The sequence below is a fragment of the Triticum urartu genome, chromosome 7A, assembly GCF_056163025.1.
Source record: "Triticum urartu cultivar PI428250 chromosome 7A, HENAU_Tu73, whole genome shotgun sequence".
In the NCBI taxonomy this organism is placed as follows: Eukaryota; Viridiplantae; Streptophyta; class Magnoliopsida; order Poales; family Poaceae; genus Triticum; species Triticum urartu.
The window spans coordinates 160,767,864-160,790,973 of NC_141879.1; the positions used below are offsets into that span (position 1 = coordinate 160,767,864).

The following is a 23,110-nucleotide window of genomic DNA, read 5'->3' on the forward strand; positions in this document are numbered from 1 at the left end:
ACTGGCCGCCATGGAGGTAAAGTGCAGCTTCCTGCCGTCGGATGTTTAAGGTTGCAATGCTATTCTAAATTTGAAGGGTTGTGTCTGTCGACCATTGCTATGCAGGGTTATGATATGGATTTGTTATGAAACGAAATTTCTTTGTGTACTGCAAGTAATTGGTGGAGTTCTGAGACCGCTTTTGCTGTGAGAGTGCTTGTGCTGTGTAGTATAACCGTGTCCTTTTGCCGAATCATGAACTGAGAGTACTTGTCTTGTGTATGGCTCTCTCCATTGCACATATTTATTTGAGTATGACTGTGCATTTTTGCTGAATGAAAATAAATAGTTTGAGACTACTTTTGCACATACTTTTGCACAGTTTATGACATGGCTGAGCTGAGAGTTCTTGTGCATGAAAAGATATCAATACATGTGCAAGAATATTGCAATTGAGACTGAACTGAACTTGTGCATTTGTAATATCAGCGCAACAGTACTTGTGCTCAAATGATCTGAATTTGACCAAATCTGCATGAACCACAACACATCTGAACTGAAGATAATAGAAGTTCATATATATGACTGAATCCGCATCGAACAGAACATTGTTTAATTGAATTTGCTTGAACCGCACCACACATGTAGGTCCTGGATAGTACATAAGCCATAATTTAGGAAATAAAAGAGAGATCCAACAGCCTGATCATAAGCAGAACACAGCCATTACAAGCTCTGTAGGTGATCATAAGCAAAAGACAGAAACACTTCTAGTAGTTCATTAACAAAAGACTGAAGCACGTGCATTTTACTCCTGGAAACCTCACCCAATACAGAGCCGAGGCGAAATCCGCGCGGCCAGCCGAGGTCGACGCCTCTCCTCTGCCCGCAGGAGAGATTCTATCTGTTTGACCGGTCGTCATCATGTTCCTCTAGCTAATCTGGCTGCCTTCCTAGTTAAATGTTGTATCTTCTGATTCTTCTATGCTATCCGATGTGCCATTGGATTGATCTCCAAGAAGGTAACAGCACTAGTTTGGACTTTGGAGGCCATCAAGATTCCCCCTATGCATTGCCACCTCTACGTTCACCCACTCTAGATCCACTGACGATCTCAAAAGAAGAAGAAAATGCGACGCGAATTTTGAGGACATGCGGCCACGTGAGGTCGTTATCTCGTGCGTCGGCAGCGCGTCGCGATCGGCAGCTAATATAGCAACTCCTCCCCACTAGCAAATACGGCACAGTGTTTTATTTGTTCTTAGCCGGGATACGCCCGCTATACGCTCTCATTTATGGGCCGATATGCATTTACTTTTGTACAAATACAGCGTTGTCCGTTAGCTAGTCGACACGCTGGGACACCCGTTCGGTGGTGTGGTCATAAACGCCCTGACGTCGGGTCCACCATCATTTAGCAAGCGGACGAGCCGTCTCCGACCAGTAGCACTGTACATCTTCTTGAAGCTGCGCACTGGAGGAGGCGCAAAGGGGGGGAGACGGCATGGCTTCAGCAGAAACAGAGAAATCCAGGTAATCCCTGGCAAGATCCATATGAATACCCTTGTTTTCTCAGCATCATAGTACTAGACGAACTGTAATCGACCCCCCTGTCTTCCATAGCATGCCGCCGATTATGGGGGAAAGAAACGGATCTGTGTGCTCGCGATTATCGTGGGCGAGTGCTAGTTACCCCGATTCTGCTATTTTTGGCGTTGATTCGGAGAGGCTGAGCATGCTGCGAGAGGTTACCGAGGACGACCCCAGTGGCAGATTTGCGGATTTGATGGATTTTGTTGACGTTAGGTCAAAAACAGGCAATGTGGATCTAGATGACAATAGGGCTTCGAGGATGGAGAATAGATATACGGCTCTTGATGACAAAGTTGGATGGGTTACAAGGTAACTAGTTCCTGCCACAAGTTATCGTTTTTCTTCACGCCTCTTTAGATAAATCATACATGGGCTCACTTTCCTTGCCGTGTTCAAGAACAGGAAGGTGGCAATGCCAGACGAGAGAGCAACAAGTGCTGAAAGGGTGACAGCCCTGGAAACAGCACTCACAGGATTTGCCGAAAGAAAAACAGACACGGTGGTGACACCATCGGTTGGGCTGACTTTTGACTCTATAATCGAGGCCTACGATTTTTACAATCTTTATTCCTGGGAGACAGGGTTTGGCATCAGATATGCAAAGAGCAGAACCAATGTCAAAGGAACGAGATGCATGCAGGAGTTTGTGTGCTGTTGCTCGGTGAGTAACCACAATATCATGCTGATTCTTGCTTCATGTTCAGAAAGGTCGGACAGGTCACTTACCAGCTTTTGTTTTTTTTGATAAAATCAGGGCAAGCCAAAAGAGGCGAACTCAACATCATCACGGTGTCAATGACAAGCCATGATAAGACTCTTGCGTACAGATGACGATGGCTGGTACATCAACGAATTCAGGTCCAGCCACAATCACTCGATGTTGAACACATGTGCTGAGAAACTCCACTTCCCTTCACATAGGCATATTGACAAATATATGAGAGAGCTAGTATCTCAGCTTAGAGAGAATAATGTGAACCTGATCAAAGTTTACAACATTCTTGCAACTTTTTTTGGAAGGGTAGAAAACGTTCCGTTCACCAAAAGATGCTTGAGGACACTGTGTGGGAAGCTGAGTAGGGAGCAGGCGGACGATGATGTACAGAAGACTATGGCCATCTTTTCAGAATTGAAATTCCAAGACGACGAGTTTACTTACAATGTGTAGGTAGACGATGAAAGTAGGATACGCACTCTCATGTGGACAAATGGGCGTAGCAAAAAACAATACCATCACTTTGGCGATGTGGTCACATTCGACACAACATACAAGACCAATCTATACGATATGCCATTCGGAATTTTTGTTGGCGTGAACAACCACTTCCAGAGTGTGTTGTATGCTGGTGTGCTCATGCGAGATGAGACGGTCGACACTTTCAAATGGATTTTTGATGAGTTTGTGAAGATGATGGGAGGGAAAAGACCAATTACAATTTTGACAGGTAAAATGAAATGCATCTGTGTTATTCCCTTTTAGTTGCGTGAAGATCTATGATTGACTTGTATGTCGTGTTGTGTAGACCAAGCCAGGGTGATGGAAGTCGCTATTGAGGAAATATATCCAGATGCAACACACAGATGGTGCAAGTGGCACATCCTGAAGAAGGCCAAAGAGAGCCTGGGGTCTAATTACACAAAGAAGTCTGATTTCAGGGCAGAATTCCACAAGTTGGTCCACGAGATGCTCACCATCGAGGAGTTCGAGGACGGGTGGGTAGCGTTGCTTGAGAAGTACTCACTGACTAAGAACACGTACCTGACACAAATTTACGAAACAAGGCAGAAATGGGCCAAACCATACTTTGCAGGAAAATTCTGTGCCAGGCAAACCAGTACTGGAAGGAGTGAGAGCGCAAATCACATGTTGAAACAATATGTTCCACCTTCTTGCTCAATGAATCTTTTTGTCAAGTAATATAACAAGCTACAGTTTGACCGTGAACAAGAAGAAGGGTTCCAGGAGAAACGAACCAGGCTGGTATGACAAATTCCACATAATCTCCGCCCGACAACCAAAAACTCGTGGGGCATTTAACGACATATATTTTCTCTCTTGTTGTTTTACTGCAGAGTGGAGCTGTCTTGAAGGTCAACACCCCACTAGAAGTGCAGCTAGCAAGATTTACACCAGGAAGATGTTTGAGATTTTTGGAGGAATATTGTATGAATCCGGAAGCTATGGTGTAGAAGAGATCATACCAAAGCAGAAATACATGGTGACCCACGTCAAGGCTGAAAAGCGAGAGAAATGGTTCAAATGCCGATATGAGGTCAATGTGTTTGATAATCTGGGGTATTTCTCGTGCATATGCGGCCTGTTCGAGCACATGGGTATGGTCTGCTGTCACTCGCTGCAGGTTAGCAAGGTGGCAATTCTACACCTAGGGATTTCATCTCACCTCCAATATCTGAATAAGCGGGAAACTGACTACCTAGGTTTTTTATCATGCATATGTAGCTCCCCTGCTGCTTGGGCGATGCACCTTCTGATATTATATGTTCTTCACAGGTCATGAATGTGCTCCGGCTTAGGGAGATTCCCCACAGGCACATCTTGAAGAGGTGGAGCATACATGGCAGAGATAATTTGCCGGATCATCTCAAACATTACCAACAGGACATGGGCCCGCTGGACGCACCCACTTATAGACATTCTGCTTTGTACATCACTGCCCTGGAGGTGGTTAAAATGGGCGACAGAAACCTAGAAGCATACAAATTCATGTTGGATGGATTGGTGGATCTTAGGGAGAGAGGAGCTGAGATTAGTGCACCAAATGATGGCCTAGGCATCGTTGAGCAGCAGGTCTCGAACAATGGAGTTGCGGGTGGTTGTAGCAAGAAAACCAAGACTTGTAAGGCGGCGTGCTCTGTAAGAAGTGTTGATGGGAATCACATAACGGCCATAGGAGAAACATCGGTGTCGGTTCATCCACCAGCAAACCAAGGCGAGGGGGCACCGACGTCCAAAGACATGGCATCAGAAGGATCCTGTCCAAATGCAGATAGCTACAATTCAGACTTTTCTGAGGCTGCATCCAGGTTTACTATCAATCTGGATGAGAGTCTGCTTGCACCAGAAAGGAAAAAGAAACGTGGCCGGCCAACAACAAGCAGGGACAAGGCTCCATATGAGAAGGGAAGCAACAAAAGATCAAGGTTTTGTTCGATCTGTAGGGGCAAAGGACACAAGTCAAGCACCTGCCCCGACCGTGGTGACGCCCCTAGAAAAGAAAGGAAAGTGGGCACATGCAGCAAGTGTGGAGTGCCTGGGCATAGGAAAACAACATGCAGCAATCCGCTCTTGTCCTCGATGGCCGGTGTTCCTCCATCTCATTAGTTTCTCCAAAATGTTTGTCTGAACTTCTCGTCCCCTGTATTTGGCTGTTGTATTAATAAAAGTTCTCGAACGTTGTTGACTTCAAAATGCATCTTGGTAGGTGCCATGTTTTTCTGTACAGTCACCCATCATCCAACTGGAGCACATTGTTTTGCCACAAGGTTGGCTGTGTCCATGCGTGTCTGGCTAGAGCACGTCTGTAACCTGGTGCGCCATGGGTAAATTTGAAAATGGCGTTTAAGCCCGCGTCAGGTCACGGAGGTAAATGAAGCATTCAAGCTTACAGCTATGTGGGGTCTGCAGATTTCAAAATTCAAACATATCCGCCCGCACCTAGAGCGGGGGCTATATAAACACCTCGTGCATGTGCTAGATGGGCACAGCAAGCATCATGTCGAGCTCGTCTTAAGCTGGCTCATACTCAGGAGGCAGCACAGAAAAAATTCAGGTGCTCGTTCGCCTCTTCTTTGTTTCTTTCAGCGCGCACATTTTGTTCCCCCTCCTCATGCATTACGTTTTTTATGTATACAGCGCGAGGTGCGTGCAGTTAGTACAGAAGGGCAGTTGGGGAGACAAGGTGTTGCTCAACCTCAGAACGATGTAAGCTTTTTCCGATGGTTGCATTCTCAATGAACACGATGCTGGCTTTCATGGAGTCTTACAGTTGGGATGCACAAACTCTATGATTTCAGGGTAGCGTGCGTGCGGCAGATATCGGAGGTGAGAATGAAGAATGCGTGGCAGCCAATGCATCCCTGGATGCAGAAGTTTTATGATTTAACAGAAGGGTCGGGCGAGAACGACCCTCATGAGTCTGCAGAGCTGGCGCAAGAGATAAAACCTGAACCTGCTGGGGATCGACTATTTCACGCTGTAGTATACAGGTGGGCGTGGGCTTCATGGGAAGACGACGACAAGGTCGACAGCGTTGCATGTAAAAGGCCCAAACTGTATTGATGCCCAATGGGCCAGCTGTGGTAACCGGTTCGCGTGCGCCCAGGTGTATGACGCTTGTACGACTCATGAATAAAAAATGTCTGACGGTGCAAAAATTCTTTTCTTGCCTATGGTTTTATGAACACAGCGATGCATCGTACAGGCCTACCGTCTGATCCTAGGATTTAGGGTTTGAAAAAAAATGTAAACAGGCTGTCTGTATATCCGTTGGGTGTGTGTAAAAGACGGTGTGATATTGCAAAAGGCAAAAAAAAACTGCATTATAGACAACACACAAAAAGTTGGAAATGAAATGGCGTCGTTCGTTAAATAAAAGTTGTAATGAATGGCGTCGGTTCGTTTTAAAAAAAAAGTCGGAATGAATAGCGCCGTTATGTTTGGAGCTTTCAACATAAAACAAAACCTAATTTGAAAGATCTATTAATTCTGGGGGAAAGACAAACCTTGGTGACACACGTTAGGCGTAAATTAGTCAGGGCGAGTTTTCCGCAAAGAAGAAATGACTACACCCACCTTTTGCGTTGGTTTCGAAAAGGAAGGGGAGAACCTAAATCGAATAATCCAGATGTCGCTCTTCAACGAATCGACAAGAAAATTCCGCGTAGGAGTGGGTGCACGTCAAGATAGAAAAGGAGAACATAATTTGAACGGTCCATTCTTTCTGGGAAAAAGCCGATCCATGGTCACCCACGTGAAGCAGAAAAAATGCGCTGGTGAGATTTTCCGAAACATGAACAAATGTGTGTTCCCACACATGACTTGCACTCGTGAAAAACCTAAAGTCGAATAGTTCATTTGTCGCTCTTCAGCGAATCCACAATAAGTTCTATTGGGCACAAAACAGCCGCGTAGGAGTGGGTGTATTCTAACCACATGCAATTCTCGGAGGCTCGAAGGCGACATTTTCAGTTCTAGGTGTAAAAAAAGAAAGCCCGAGCCTACCACAATGTTTACGAGAGGGCTTGTCCTTTTTTTCGGACAATAGGTTTGAATCTAAATTGCCCGCATGTTTTATGAATGCTAGCGTGGGGCATTTTATTTGATACGGCAGTTGACACAACCGCCACCCGCGAGTGTCGACGGCCGATCATCAGACACGAATCTCAGCGGGACGAGAAATCCATGATACGACCGGGGCACGTACACCACCACCCTCCGCCCCCCCCGGCGTCACCGGTTCCACTCCGGAAGAGATGAAGAAAGAGGAAACTAAATGTTGGTGCATAAAATGAATAACCCCAACTTTCTACTCTCTCATACATCTTCACGGGTCGGAAACCAACTGAAGATTACCGATGACATGGACCCAGAATGTCCAATATAAATAAAAAATTGTGCCTCCCCGAAGGAAAGGTTAGTCAAAATGTGAACAGTGGTGTGCTATGGGGGGGGGGTGGGTGGGTGATCTTGCGCTAGGATTGCGTGACCTGCATCCGTCATCACAACAGTGGCTCTGGTTTTACAAAAATGAGCGGAGGTACGGGTTTTGATGGGTGGCCATGCTTCCTCCGGTTCGCTGTGTCTTGGGCTGCCTAGCAATTTAGTCCCTGGTTGTCATCTTGCGCTTGATCGCGCGATGGGTGGTTTGCATACATAAAGAGGCGTCGACCTGCATAGTGCTGTGAGAATTGATTAGGGCGATTTACTCCGTAATTCTTTTTTTTCATATGGATTGGTGTGAACAATTTTCAAACTCGCCGCAGCGGTGCTCAATGCGTGCATGTGTGACCGGATCACGTGTGGCCGCGTGTGTAGTGGCCCTGGACAGCCGACTACGTGCTTGCAAAAGGTTCTTCGTACCGAGCGTGTAGTTTAGTTTAATACATAGACATGGGATGCTAGGAGATCCCGGACGGATAGAGGACGTACCGCGCCTTGAAGCCATGCTCAGCCAGCGAGCACAGGCCATCATCGCGCTTTGCCGCCCTGGCAGTCCGATTTGACGCGAGTAGACAGAGCTGTTTAGTCAGGCATTACTCTTCTGTACTCTCTACCCCCTCCCCTCCGCGTGCATAAGAAAGAGCTTGCCCGAGGGGGAGTCGTCTGAGGGAAGCCATTCATCTATCCAAGAACCAGAGCACTCTACCACTGCGAGAGCTTTGCTTCTGGAGCGAGCGCGTCGCCGGAGCGGCGGCCAACTGCGAGGTGAGAAAAAATCCCTTTGCTAGATGTAATACTTTCTCGCATTTGCTTGGATGTATACTGATGGGGCGCTCTTGTTTCTTGTTCCCTGTTCTCTTTTGCTCTCCTATCCTTTGCTTCGTTTAGATGTCCGGGTCTAGCCGTCCACGTTGTAGCAAGGTTTATGAGTCTAGGAAGAAAGCCGCGCAGCCAAAATGCACAGTAGACAGTAGTTTCGCTCCCAAAGATGTGTACGAAGCGGCTGTTCTTTTTACTGATGAACAGAGAGATGCTGTAAGGGAGACTGGTCTCGGGGGGATGCTAGCTATAGGCAACATAACCCATGTGGATCGGGAGAACTGCTGGAGTTTATTCCTAGATGTAGACCTTGAGCGTGGTGCACTCAAGATAGATGATGGCGTTTACGTCACATTCAACGAGGTTGACATCCACAACATCTTAGGAATTGCACTAGGCGGAGATATAGAAATAGAAAAGAGAGATGTTGCGCCTTCAACGGCATAGCTAGCGCAGATCAGAGAGTACCTAGGGTTGCACCCGTCGATCTTTTACATAACTGTCGGTGACATTAGATGGGCGTTGAAGAAACCATGCCAGACCACCCTGTCTGAAGAGGACAAGATCAGGATCCAGGTCGGTTTTGCCATGCTTTGCATGGCAACTTGTTTTAGTCCTAGGGAGAGGAGGCACACTGTCCCAACGGAGGCGTATGCTATTTGCATGGAGCCGGCTAACCTGCACAGGGTGAACTAGGGAAGATACGTTCATTCTGAGCTCATCGGCGCAGCCCAGGCGGCCCATGCAATACACAGTGAAGGGAAGAGGCCGCAGCTGTACGGGTGCCCGCTAGTGTTGCAGGTGAGGTGCCTGTTTCCATCGTGCGTAGGAATTTGAATTAATATTATGTTTGTTCAGGGCTTGAACTAAATTGAGTCAGTTTGCTTCCGTGGCAGGCATTGTATTTCGACTCGGTCGACACTTCTGCATCTGTCCAGCCTGACCCGCTTGTGCGCCCCAGAATAAAGTTCTACACTGCCTCCAACTTGTCAAAACTGATACTCAAAGATACAGCCATAGGCAGCGTTCCGAAGAGATACGGTGTGATGAAGGTGATCATCGGCCTTCATCCCATGTTCCTTTTTTTGTGCACACCACCCTTGTTTTGACCCATGCATGCATGCAACAGGCCAGGCGTATGACGGATCAAAGCTTGCCATGGAACAGAGAAAATGTTAGGAGACAAATCCAGGAGGTGATTTCATTAAACCCATTCTATTTAGCCACCTGCAGAAGTGGTGCGCACTAACCATTGTGTTTGGTTTCAGGCAAAAGCTTTCATAGATCGCTCACTGAAAGAGCACGCGCTGGCTAGTGCTGATCGTAATTCTTTGTTCTTTCGCAACTTAACTGCACTTAACGACGGGACAATCACCTGCATGAACGAGAACATGCACAGAGAGATTGAAAGGCACCTTGCTAACGAGAGGGTGATGAAAATGCGGGACATGCAAGCTTTGCTCAAGTACGTGGATGGGTTGGGCCTGGGTGATTCAGTAAACGAGCTTAAAAACCAAGTGATTGTAGTCGCTGCGCAATCAGGTAACCAGGACAACGCACGTACTCTATATCTACCATTGCATTAATTCAGTGTCTGTTCATTTTTGGCAAAAAAACAAATGATTGTTGGTTTTAATGCGCAGGTGCGTACCAGGGGGGTGCTTCCGGGGAAGGATGCAGTGGAGCACAAGCAGGAGAGCCTGACGAAATGATCCCCACGGCAGGCGTCCTTCATCCTGGTAAGTTTTCCTCTTGCAGTGTGATAGATGCGGTAGATGTTACCAATTTATTGATGCCTGCTGAACAAGGAGTACGCGATGCAGTTGCCATCCGTCCAGTGCCAGTTGCTCCCGCGAGCTCTGCCCATGGCCACATTGAGCACGCCGAGACAGGTGAGACCCAGCATTTATGCATATACCAACAGCGCCGATGCTTACTTCAGTGAATTAAATGAGAAACTGGTTGCTTCCCCTCCAGGTCCGTTCCTTTTGCTGCCTAGGCAGCCACGCGACACCCACCACCCCGGTTCCGTTCTGCGGGTGTGCCAATATTCATGTCCATGGGGTCTTTTGGCCAGTTGTATCTAGATGGTGGATTAGAGAATGTGGTGCAGCCTGTCCGGTGTGGCCAGCATGATGCAGGGGCTGGGCGGCCGATTGGTGAAAATATGGGCTTCGTGCAACTGGGGAAGAGGAAAGAAAGGGAGGTGGAGGACAGCAACGAGATCATTGTTTACCAGGGTAGACGTAAGTGGTTCCTGTGAATGGAATTTACTTATGTCAGGATACTGAATTTGTAGTCGCAGCTGAACGACGCTTGTCAATGCAGGTGCAGCTGTTCGTGAGTTAAACTTGCTGGCAAGGTTTGGTGAGGAGGGAGATGGGAGGAAGATCGTTATCTCCACGGAGAATGGTGTCTCACCATTCCGCATCCCGGAGTTCAATTACGAATTCGTGTCGCCTCTAGTCGCCCACGCCGCTTGGGTACAAATACAACAGTTAGCCCCAGATGTATTGAACAGGTACTGTTGGTCCCAGTGCGTTTTGAGAAAACACTGAATTTATCGCATGTTGTTTGTTCAGCAACTAGCGTTATATCTAACTAATCGCATCCTCGCCTTTTTGCAGTGTCTGGGTCGATCAACAGGGTCCGCCTCATGTGAAAATGACTGGCTATGAAATTTATGAAAACTTTTGTTAGACACTGGATGACAAGGGTTTCGAAGTCGCAAACAGGATGATGAGGGAACAAGATGCAAGGTGGTACGATCCTTCAGACAGGGCGCGTTTCCGTCACCCAATGCCACCTTACTTTGCGGTACGTAATTCGAATCGGCGATGTTTAGTTCAATGATCCATACATGATTATCGTGGCCTGAGCGTCTTGTTCCTTGTTTCGTGCAGTCCCGGATCATGGAGGTGGGCGACGGTTTCTTGAGCGATCCTTACATAAAAAACTTGTTTGTTGGGGAGCACCTGGGATACGATGTGGAGACATGCCGCCTGGTAATCCCCAGCTGATCCGTAGATCGTTAGTTCATAACCATGTTTTAGCATGTTACGTGACAGCTGCATGGATGTGCTTTTTTCAGATAACCATGCCGTTCAAGGACGAGGGAGGTTTCTATGTGCTCTATGTTTTCGACATGCTGAAGAAAATTGCTCACGTGATGGATCTGAGACGTACCCAGTGGAACCTTCTAGAGCTGGAGAGGCAACACGCACGGGTCCTTGACAGGATGCTCTATGGGCTGTGCAAGTGCATTGACAAGTTTTTCAAAGGGTGGCATGTCCGAGAAGATGAATTCAAAAGGGCGGCTCACCGCCTGATGCATGAGCCATCAAACAGGTATGCGCCCCCCGTCCATCCGCTTTGATGTTTGATCTGCAGCTTAGAATATCAAATTTACGTATAACTTGTGCTCGGATGCAGCGATGACACTCCGTTCTACACTCTACACTACACTATGTGCTTTGATGGGGAGTTCATGACAGAAGGGATGTGGGCGGTGCGTGCATTGTCCTAGCAACTATTTATTCTTGGAGTGATGAACTCTTTCTGAATATTTGTTTGGTTTGTGTTGTCAGGACAAGATGCTGCGGTTCAAGCAGAAGCTCATGATGCTGGTGCTTACTATGCCAAGAAACAACGCCCTGCCTCCAGCCATCGTGTTAAACCCACCTGCCTGAAGCCTCTAAGGTTGTCAATTGTTCGGACTCCAAAAATGACTGCTGGATCTACTTTGTAATATGAACTCCAAATATTATTTGTATAATTAGAACTACCCATGCCAAGGCCTTTAGTCGTTAGTGCACTCATCTTCGTTGTGGAAGGCGCCTATCGGGCGCAAAGTTCCGTATCTTCAACTTGTAGACCTGAACACCGAATATTATATGTATAATTAATTTTATGTCATGTTGTCGGAAGCATCGGGACGAAAGTGTGTGTTTGGTTTGTTTCTTTGAATATGTTTTAGACAAAGCCATGTGACCGCGTCTTCTTTTGGGTTATTGGGCGGTTTAGCTTCAAAGCTTTTTTCCTTGGAAGAACATCCACTCAAACACCAATCATCAACGGGAGTGGCACTCGTTTTAATAGAAACAGGAACGGTTTATGCAAGAGACCATGCAATTAGTTAGAAAACCGGATAATTCGGTGTATGTTTTGGGGCTCATTTGTTGTTTGAGAAGTTAAAAAATCCTCTTTGGTTCAATTCGTGTACGGCCAAACCGGTTTACGTAGAAACCGCTCATCCGGTTCATCGACGGGAGTGAAGCTCATCTTGATATAAACGGAAACGGTTTACGTAGAAAACCACGCGATTAGTTAGAAAACCGATGAATTCGATGTATGTTTTCTTTCTCTCTTCACCGCTATCATGGTGTCGGAGGTGTCGCGAAGAAAAAATGTTTGGTTTTCTCTTTGCTTATGTTTTAGATAAAGGCGTGAAACGTGTGACCGCACCAAGGGGTTAAGTCGTCAGTGCACTCATCTTCATGGTGGAATGCACCTATCGGGCGGGAGTTCTGTTTCTTCAACTTGTATAATTAATTTTATGGTGTAATACAAGTGTCGGTCATTTGTAAAACTACGGTGTATGACGAATGCCCCATGTTTGGTTTTTTAAAACTTTTAGAAATCCTCTTTGGATTGTTTTCTTGTAAACATCACGAGGCATGTCCCACCATTTTTGTGTGTACCTATAGACTAGAGCTATGTTGTACGCAAAATGCCCCTCTTTTGAATTTGGAGATTTAAAAAAATCATCTGTTGTTTGAGTTCTTGGATTCCAAGAAGCTATTCTCTATGGAAGAACATCCATTCAAATACCAAATAATGTTGCGGGAAAAAAATGTATGGTGTATGACAAGTGGCCCTCGTTTTGTTTTTTTGGAAAATGAGAAAATCCTCATTGTTTCAGTTCGAGTACGGCCAACACCCAATCTTGGGGGATTGGGTGGTTTAGCTTGGAAGTTATTCTCCTTGTAAGAAAATCCACTCGAACACCAATAAAAATTGCGGTGGAAAAAGCTATGGTGTATGACAAGTGCCCCTCATTTGTTGTTTGAAAACTTTGAAGAAGCCTCTTTGGTTCAATTTGTGTACGGCCAACACCCAAACCCACCGAAACACCAATTTATATTACGTTGGAAAATGTTATGGGGCTCATTTGTTGTTTGAAAAGTTAAATAAGCCTCTTTGGTTCAATTCGTGTACGGCCAAACCGAATCATCGACGGGAGTGAAGCTCATCTTGATATAAACAGAAACGGTTTACGTAGAAAACCACGCAATTAGTTAGAAAACCGATGGATTTGATGTATGTTTTCTTTCTCTCTTCACCGCTATCATGGTGTCGGAGGGTCGCGAAGAAAAAATGTTTGGTTTTCTCTTTGCTTATGTTTTAGATAAAGGTGTGACCGCGCCAAGGGGTTAAGTCGTCAGTGCACTCATCTTCGTGGTGGAATGCACCTATCGAGCGGGAGTTCTGTTTCTTCAACTTGTAGAACTGAACACAAAAATTTATCTGTATAATTAATTTTATGATGTAAGACAAGTGCCGCTCATTTGTAAACTACGATGCGACCATGTGAATAGTTAGAAAACTGGTTAACCATGTATGTTTTCTTTCTCTCTTGAAAGCTATCATGCTGTTGGAAGCGTCGCAAGAGAAAAAGTGTTTCGTTTCTTGCATTCCTAAAACTTAGAATGTGACACCACGAAGCAGGCAATTTTTCCAAATGCCCCTCATTGGGGTTTGGAAATCTTCAAAAAATCTTCTCTTGCTTGGGGTCTTGAAGACATTACCGGGCACGTCCCATGTTTGCATTCCTAAGAGAATGCTTAGTATGTGATTTGTGTATGAAGACATGTATGAACAACATCGTAATTTTGGTTTGGGTTTTGCCGTCACAGAAAACATCGTCACCTTTTTCGTTGAACCAGCGGAGATTGTTTCCTGGTCTCGGGCAAGAGAGCTGTCGACCACGATGTGGACCGGAAACAATGGTGCTGCCTCCTCCTCGTCGTGCGTGCGTCGGAAAAGCCAGCCAGCTAACTGCATGTGGACGCCACCATTTCCATGCGGCAGAGATATTCTGAGGCGCACGCGAATCTAGTTTTATTGCTCAGCAGTGCAACAGTACTGGCGCGACGGGAGGCGACTGTGCTATACGTCTGGGGTAGCTTGTAGAGTTGCAGGTAGCTAGCGCGCGTGTTCGAAACCCATGGCGTTTATACTTTGACCGATCGAAGCCCACAGTCTTTGATTATATATTACACTCACCGACTCATTACACGCATTAGAGGGCGAGTGATTATTATATATTACAATAATCGGTCCTGGTTGCCCATTACACGCATTATAGTACATAGATATTTGTTTACAGCCCCCGAAACGGGCTTGGTTGGCCACTAGACACATTACACGTACTAGGGTGCAAGCCCTGTGTTTATTTTATATGGAAGGGCAGCCAGCACGCGAAACTTAGAGCTCTTGGGCGGGCCATGAGGTGATTAGGTTGGTGATGCTATCCGGCAGGGGGGCCATGTTGCCCTTCATTTCAACGAGCTCGGTCAGAATCTCCTGCCGCTCTCCTACGATTGATCCATGCGTGGTTACGAAATGCATCGTTAGATTGTCAACTAGCCAGTCCACCGGTCGCAAATCCAAAACGCACGCAAATCGAAAAACGCACCTGTGACATATCCGCAAGAACCTAGTTGCCATCGAAGTGTTTTGCCATGCGGACAATCCAAATCCCGGTGTCCTTCCTGCGATCGGATTAGTAATTTAACAATGGATTGTGCGTAAAACCGTTAAGCGAGAAAGATAACTTACTGCTTGACTGTGGTAGGCGAAGTGACGTGGAAGATTTTCTCCCATCTAATGCAATCCACGTGCCAGTTGTTGAACAGCTTGTAAATTGTGGTGAATAGCGCCACGTGGAGCTTGTCGGCGACGGCTTCCAGGAGGTCCGTGCGACGCTGTGTGGTGCAGCTCCCGTATGACGGATCAAAAATATTAATATTCTTGCGCTGCATATCCCAGTTGTACAGGCACCATCCAAAGTCGAAAATGGTTGGCAGGAAAAACTGCAAATGTCAAAGAAAATGGAGTGGTAAGCAGCATGGTCTGTATTTTTCGCATATCGTTAAATGGGGTGGGTTATTGACGCATACCATTCTGCACTCCGCGATGTTGTGTGTCAAATGCGGCCCAATGAACTGTGCCGTTGTAGGAACAAGTGTCCAGATTTCTTCTCCAGCCAAAGCGGCAGTCTAAGATAGAAGGTTGTCAAATTCTAAGCAGAAAAATGAGAGCGCTGTTGGTGATAAGGTGTTATTCATAATTTAGATACTGACTGATATATCTGGCTCTAGGAATAAACGAAAACGAGGCTGGTTGTTCACGTAAAGTGACTCGCCATCGGTCTGATCTTGACGTCGGAATATAAGAGAACATACTTCGTGGTCTAATGGGTCCTTTCCTAAAATCTGGGTCAATAGTGGGCTTGGGGTGATGGAGATGTACCTTGGCGTGGCATGAGTTACAAAAGGCCTACGGATAAAAAGTGTTAGTTCGTGCGTGAAGAACATTACTGGTTTTGGTACGAGGATTGACGAAGTGGGTTGCATGTACCTTTCGATTTCTTGAATTGAGATGCTCTTCAGGAATCCGTCGATGGCTTTCCATACAAGGACTTGAAAACTTGGACGGCATTTGCCATCAATCCAGTGCGACACGGCGAACCCCGCGTGCGCCCGCTCTTGCTTCGGTGGCAATTCAGATGAAGCCTAGCCGAACAGGACCGCGTCGGCCGGGTGCGCTGCATCTCCGTCCATCAACATAATCAAACCCGCGAGCCCGTCCCACCACCCCTTCTGCTCGTCTGCTGGTGATTGACTTGTGAACAAGGTTTTGGCTTGTGTGGGCGTGACAAAACCCGCCGCGCTGGTGGTCTCCTGGTCTGCCGGGAAAGATATGTCTAATCAGTAAAAAGGCTTGTCCCGCTTAGCACTAAGAAAAGAACACGAAATTGCGAAATCAATCGGTAAAAAAACACACCTGGGACAAGTGGCCCTTTCCTCTTCTTAGGCCCGGACGAGGCCGATGACGTGAACTTCTGACCAGAAGAGCTTTCCCCTATGAAAAAAAATGAAACAAAAGGGTTTATTCGTCTAGCCGGTGGGGGAATAATTAGGCACGAGTGCAAGTAATGGACGTACCATCGGATTCGGTCATTCCTAGCTTGCGACGGTAGATGTCCGTGCACTGCGGAGAACCCGAGGGGGCAGGTGTGGTGATGATGCATGGTACCGATCGGAGGCTGCAGCATATGCACCCCTCGCCGAGCTCACTAACTAGCGAGTTGAGAAACTGAGTGTTCTCCTGTATTAATTCAGTCTTGAGGGTGTTTGCAATCCTAAAAGTGGTGGCGTTGTGCCGCTTCATCAGCATCCCGACACTCGAACTTGCCTGGGGCAGACCAGTCAAGCCTTATTTATCGAAGTCGGATAATGTGGCGTGCCCGATGAAATAGATGCGCGCATGCAGCAAAAAAATGATAGTTGATTACAAAATGATTGGCATACCAGTTTTGGGTAATTATTCTTTAGATACGTAGAGAAGTCGCCTCCGTTCGGCATGCGTGGGAAAAGAGGAGCTGGTGTGATTGGAGTGGGTGACGCTCCATGCGGCACTTGGGGCAGCCTGAACGAGATCGGCTGCGGATTAGCGATGGTGTGGGTCCCGTGTGGCCTAGCTGGCGCCCGTACTCTGTTGCATGGTAGGCCGGGCAGCATGGGAGCCGCGCGGCCAACTGGATCTAGTGGGGTGTCCCACGCACTCCTGGTATAGCACACCTGATCAGCCTCGCGGATCTGTACAGTTGATATAATTGCGGTTGAAGGATCAGCACGTGGGTTCGTAAAATCAAAACGTGGTTTTTAGAGGTGAATAATAAAAATCGGAAATTCAAGAATAGGACCATTGCGCCGGAGAAGTCTGTACTGCCTTTCCCCCCAACGCTGCACTGTAAAAGCATACGCATGAACTGCATGTCGTCGAACACAGCTATTCGAGGGAATGTAGTGTGCGGTAGGTTGAAAATCCCGAGATCAAGGTTGTCTAGGTAAAAGACCTATTTACATAAAATAAAATGTTAAACGTGCGTATGGGCACAATTGATTCTAGCGGTAGAAATCCTGAAACTAACCTGCAAGAATAAATGGCAGGCGTGGAGATACGTGACAGGCCGTCCTGCCTTGAGATCTGCTTTTACTCTTGAACATGCAACCATCAACTCTTCTATCACGTACTCGCACCAATCAAACTCGCTAACGTGGTCTATCTGGACGAGTGCCCCCAGTAATGCGTGTTTGTGTGATCGTGGGTCGTCGACGGGGCAAGCAGATGCCCCATTACGAAAATGACAAATGCCATTTTGAAACTGTCTATCTCGAGTTTAGAACTTGACTCGTCTATTGGTCTAACTAGTATTTTCTCGACAGCAGATAATAGGTTTTTACCGCTCGAGTTTATACTTAGCACATCGCGCACGTGGTTTGTCTCGACGATCGACGCTTTCTGTATATGTACACGGCCAGACGGTACTCCAAAAACTTTGAACACGTCCGCTGCCCTGAAGGACATTTGTCTGCCAGGACGGATGTAAATAGTTCTAGACAGCTCATCAACTCTAGCCATGATCCATATACTTAATCTCAGGCTAATCCTTGGCAAATGTGGCACCTCCAGTATGCCTTCAAAACCCATCTCCTCGACAAGAGATTGTTTGAAGTCATCAAAGGAATCAAGCATGGCACGTACTTTTGTTGGAGAGCAGCGTGACGTTGGGGAGGGGTTGCTCGTGTCGTTCGTGCCCTGGGGGTGCATGGGTTCATCCATCTGCATACACACGCACACACGCGCGGACAAGGGGGATTGATTACACCTTCACGAGTACAGAATGAAAGAAAGGAGCAACGAGAAGAAGATGCTTACCTTACCGTTACCGGTGTCCGGCGACGGCCACAACACGGCGACGACGGTGGTGTTTACAGAGACGGTGAATCACGTGTTTGTGGCTGTGTGCTACCAGACGAAGGAACTGTGTGGTGTGTGGGTTGAGGCTCGGGCCGCGGGAGCTCAATTTATAGAGCACGCGGGCCCTGGCGTCTTCTGCTCCGTTGCAGGCCGTCGTAATTGGAGAAATCAATTAATCATGGGTGTGGCATTGATGGGGCGCATCGCCTTCTCTTATTGGTGCATTCAAGTGCATGGCGGACGACGACTGGGCGATGACTCATGACTCCACTCTCTCTTACAAAAAATATGTGTTTGCATCTGTTTCTTGATTAGAGACAGTCTAATTACGACGGCGGGGGGTACATAATTAATTGCACTTAGCAGCTCCCGCCCTTGCATGGGCAAGCTGGACGTACTAACTGATACATGCAGATCGCTAGAGATACTGTAACATACGAAAAGGAAACGGCATTCCCTACGCAGAGGGGATACAGCCCATGTGTGACTGCGACATTGCCCGGTTCATGGCCATGGCAATGCGGTGGGTACATCAAACTCCACTGAGCGGCAGCAAGACGAAGGCATGTATGAGTACGACACTACGTACGCAGGACGGGGTGGTGCTTCAGAACTTGAGGAGGAAGATAGTGACCATGACCACCAAATTCGCGAGGCACAGCATCAATATGTTCTTCAGGAATGCATGGTTCTGCTCGAGCAGCGCGACGTGGCGATGAACCGACGCGTGCGAAATCAGATGTCCCCACCGCTAGCTTAAGTACTGTATGTACTTGTTCTCCCACTTCCAAAACTTGCACCCTCCATGCTGCAGAATGAACAAGAATCAGCATGCCCCGGAGAACATGAGCTGCGAGGATATGAAAAAACTTACCCCATGCCGTTCGCACTTGTAGAAGTGCCTCCCTGGGTTTAGTTCTGTCCCGGAGACAAACCACAGGACGTAGCCGGCGTTGCATTCGGGGCAACGGATGAGCGGGAGTGGCGGCATCTGGTTGCTCGTGTGATGAGATGGCGGTGGTGTCGCACTGCTACGGGACATGGACGAACACATGCTTTGCAAGCCCAGATAATCTGAGAATAATGGAGAATGGGAGAAGCTTGGAATGGCCATCCAAAGCAAGGAAGGATGGCATTTAAATAGCCAGCGAGGAGCGTCGCCCAGCTAGCCATTGCGACTAAACGGTGACCAACGCGATCTCCCTCACACGCCTGATGCGGGTAGCCGTTGTCACTGCCGGGCAGTAAATGCGGTCGCTGCCTTCTGTTTCAGCTAGCCGTTATCACTACCAGATGCCATGTGGGCCTTCACTGATGCGCAGAGATTAATACGAGAGCTATACAAGATGGGATACGCTGCCCAGTGGCCTTTATACACGAACGTCGTATTGGAGTTAGCACGAATCGCGTGGGGACTACCGGTGCGGATAACGACCTCGCGTGGTCGCATGTGCACACGCGATTTATCGGTTATTATGTGGCATGTTCAATATGTTTGCCTTTAGCAATCTCTATAACATGTCTTATTACTATAACGACATTGTTTTGCGATCGAGATTAAGTTTTCTCACACAACAATATTGATTTGCGATTGAGAAATATATTTTTTTTCTCACAAAACAATCTCATTGCGAATGAGATTAATTTTCTCTCGCAAAATATTAATTCACCCTGCTGAATTATCTTGCAACTTGATACAAGAACATCTCATTAAATTTGAGGTGTATATAATTCAAGTTTTTTCACTTGAACATCAAGTTTGCAACATCATTACTATTCATTTATAATAGTGGTGTATTTCTGTTGAGTACGATGTATTCCGGAATGTATGTATCTCCATGTTCGCTACATGTCGAGATTAATACGTCTATTTGTAATTGAGATTTTCAATTTCTTGCAAATACATATGCAAGATTCTTAGTGATTTCTTCAAATTGATGTATTGGGATCCCGAGGTAGTGTGTAGATCTACTGCTTTGCAGATTATCACCACTACTGTTTAAGCCTACATTTTGTCAAATTTGACATTATGATTGCACAACATTGTGCACTCCCATGCATTTTACTAAGTCATGACATAAGGCATTAGGAGTGAGTATCTACTGATTTCATCAGATTATACTCCCTAGTGCTGCGAGATCTACTTCATTTTGGAGATTATCTTCAAGGTGTCATGCTTAGCAATTTGAGATTCACATTAATGGTTTCAAGATAACTTCTTGAAATATCCATTAATTTTACAATATTACCATGATGGTCTTCAATTTACTAATTGTAAATTAACTATCTCTGGTAACCGATGGCTAGAGAATTTGAGGCATTCGCCCTCAATCGCCACCACTACCCTACCTGGGCATGGACATCATGATCACTCTTGTGTCTTGTGGAATAGTGTGTGCAATCCAAAACCACATGATTAACCTCTGGTCGGAATCACACCGCTAACAGAAAAAATATTGTCTTATACATCATAAGGCATTATATCGATTCAGGTCTCTGCATCTGGTTATTCTGTATCAGCAATTCCTAGGACACAACAGACCTCAAGGGCAAAGGTTTGGAGCTCACTTAAACCTTCAACCCGACATCACCAGCAGTGACGGGACCCTATGGGCACGGAGAATATGATGGTTGAATATGACTCAACTAACATGTTTGAAGACTTCGTCTAGTCTCTCAATCTCCTGAGTGGTCAACATAATTTATGTCCATTTATGATGTTCTAATAAGAACATAAGTATTGTTGTCATCATATATTGTATATCACAATATATTGTATCAGCACTTTGTTACAAATATATTTGTATGTATTCTATATATCTGATAGTGATTTTCATATTGAGAATCTTCATGTCTATATATAGATTTCTACGGGAGTCAATCCGATGAAAAATGATATGTGCCTTGTGGACATATGCACCACAAACTCTATACTCAGGGAAGTCTAATGTATTTTAAAATCGCTAGACGCGATGAGGTATTTGTTGGCTCAACTCGAGTCATATTTACTATCCCTGTGGGTACCCGAGTAACATCGGGATGCTTTATTGCTTCCCAAGTTTAACTTGTACCCTACTAAACTATAGAGGTATCCGTCAAAATAGTTTCCATAGCGAAACTTATGATGACAACAAAGAGAAATATCTTCTCTTTACCATATGCAACGGATATGGCAAGCACATTCTCTATGTATCATCGGCATTGCACTACACATACTACAAAACCTGTAGCACATGTTGCGTACGAGATAGTTTTCCAGAGTGTCTTTTGCATGACAAACTTGGCATTCCTGCTTTGGTCATCATTGACATTGGGTTGAAACCGAAACTATCAACAATTCCACTGGTTTATGATTGTTATGATGCTAAATTCTAATAACATTTGGATTTTATGTGCACTACAAGTGACACAGGGAAGCTAATTTTAAGGCTCGCACACCTTAAAGTCTACGCTGAACCACTCAGACTCCTTGAATGCATCAAGTCGAGGTAAGTGGCTCTTCCCAGCCATTGAGTAGACTATTCAGGTATCCATGGTTCTAAAAGACATATCTACATGATGGTCTTAAGTGTGTGCTTTATTCACACGAAACCATTGGCCATTATCCTGACATCGATTTCAAGCAAATTGAATGGATAACATTGCAGAATTCTCCTTGAGGGCCATCTCTATGGCTTTTGGATTGAAATTTAGCAATTTGTCCTAATGTATAGACTCAAAATGGTTTGGTAGAATCCTATCCAAAGAGTTAAGCTCATTGCATTATCTTTACTTTGGAATTGCAACTTACCAACTTTACGCTGGAGTCATGCAGTTTTACACGCTCATGACAGAACTGCATAATATTATTCCCCACTATCTTTGATATGTGGATATCTACCAAGTATTTCCTATCTGCGGTAATTCGGTTGCATACCGATATCACCACCCGGCATACATCATTGGCCCCTCAACATATAGTTGGGATCTATGTGAGGAATAACTGTATTTCCGTCAATACCTCAAGCCCCTCACATGGGGAGTTATTCAAGGCCAGTATGTTGATTCAATGAGGAACATTTCCATGCATTAGGGGGAGATTTCAAGTACCATAAAGAATGCCAGGAAATTAGTGGAATGTTCAACACATTTTCTGCCTCAAATCCACATACTCAAAGATCTGAACCATGCGTTCAGAAGATTTGCATCACATTGCAAATAACCTGCCAGATTCATTTACTGACTATAAAGGTGTCACACAATCCTATAATCCTGCAAAAATATTCCTGAAAGAGTGATGGTACCAACAAAATTCACTCCACTCCCTGTTCATAGCAACAAAGGGAGATGTATGGTAGAAGTACATCAGGATTCAGCTTCCCGCAAGCAAGGATATCAAGGCCTGTGAATCAGTAAATGCAAGTCAACTTCACGTTGAGAGACACCTAATGGGTAGTATACACCCAATGGACGGGAAACCTCCACCAACCCAGGTCATAGTGCACACAATGACCCGGACATCGGAATACCCGACTCGATCGCATTGGGAAATCGCGAGCAGTCACCATGGGTAACGATATTTCCATCAAGTCTATATTGATATATAGATTCTGGAGAATCATATAACCGGAAGTCTACAATTGTCGACATATATTTCTCAACTAGATTGCAAAAACCTTTCAAATGATTCAGATCCAAAGAACATGGCCATGGCAAAGTGTGAACAACACTCGGACTGAACTCAAGCAAAGGGTATAATCTAGGTAGAAATGATCTTGCTCAATAATGGGAAGGTATTCATAAGCAATACCTACACCAATTTTCTTCTGGAAACGGAATTGAGAACAATGAGGTGGTGAAACATAGAGCAAGTATTGTAGCATAAGGGTTCACGCAGATACCCAACTATTCTCCACAGGTGGAATCTCTTTCCGATAACTTATATCATTGGCAGTACAAAATCATCTATCTCTGCAGTTGATAGATGTAGTGATTACATATCCATGTGCATCA

At 45.8% G+C, this 23,110-nt stretch overlaps 1 pseudogene; it reads left to right on the forward strand.

Moving 5' to 3' along the window:
- Window positions 1-1,714: 1,714 nt before the first annotated feature.
- LOC125554531 (uncharacterized) lies at window positions 1,715-11,760 on the forward strand (annotated as a pseudogene).
- Window positions 11,761-23,110: the final 11,350 nt, after the last annotated feature.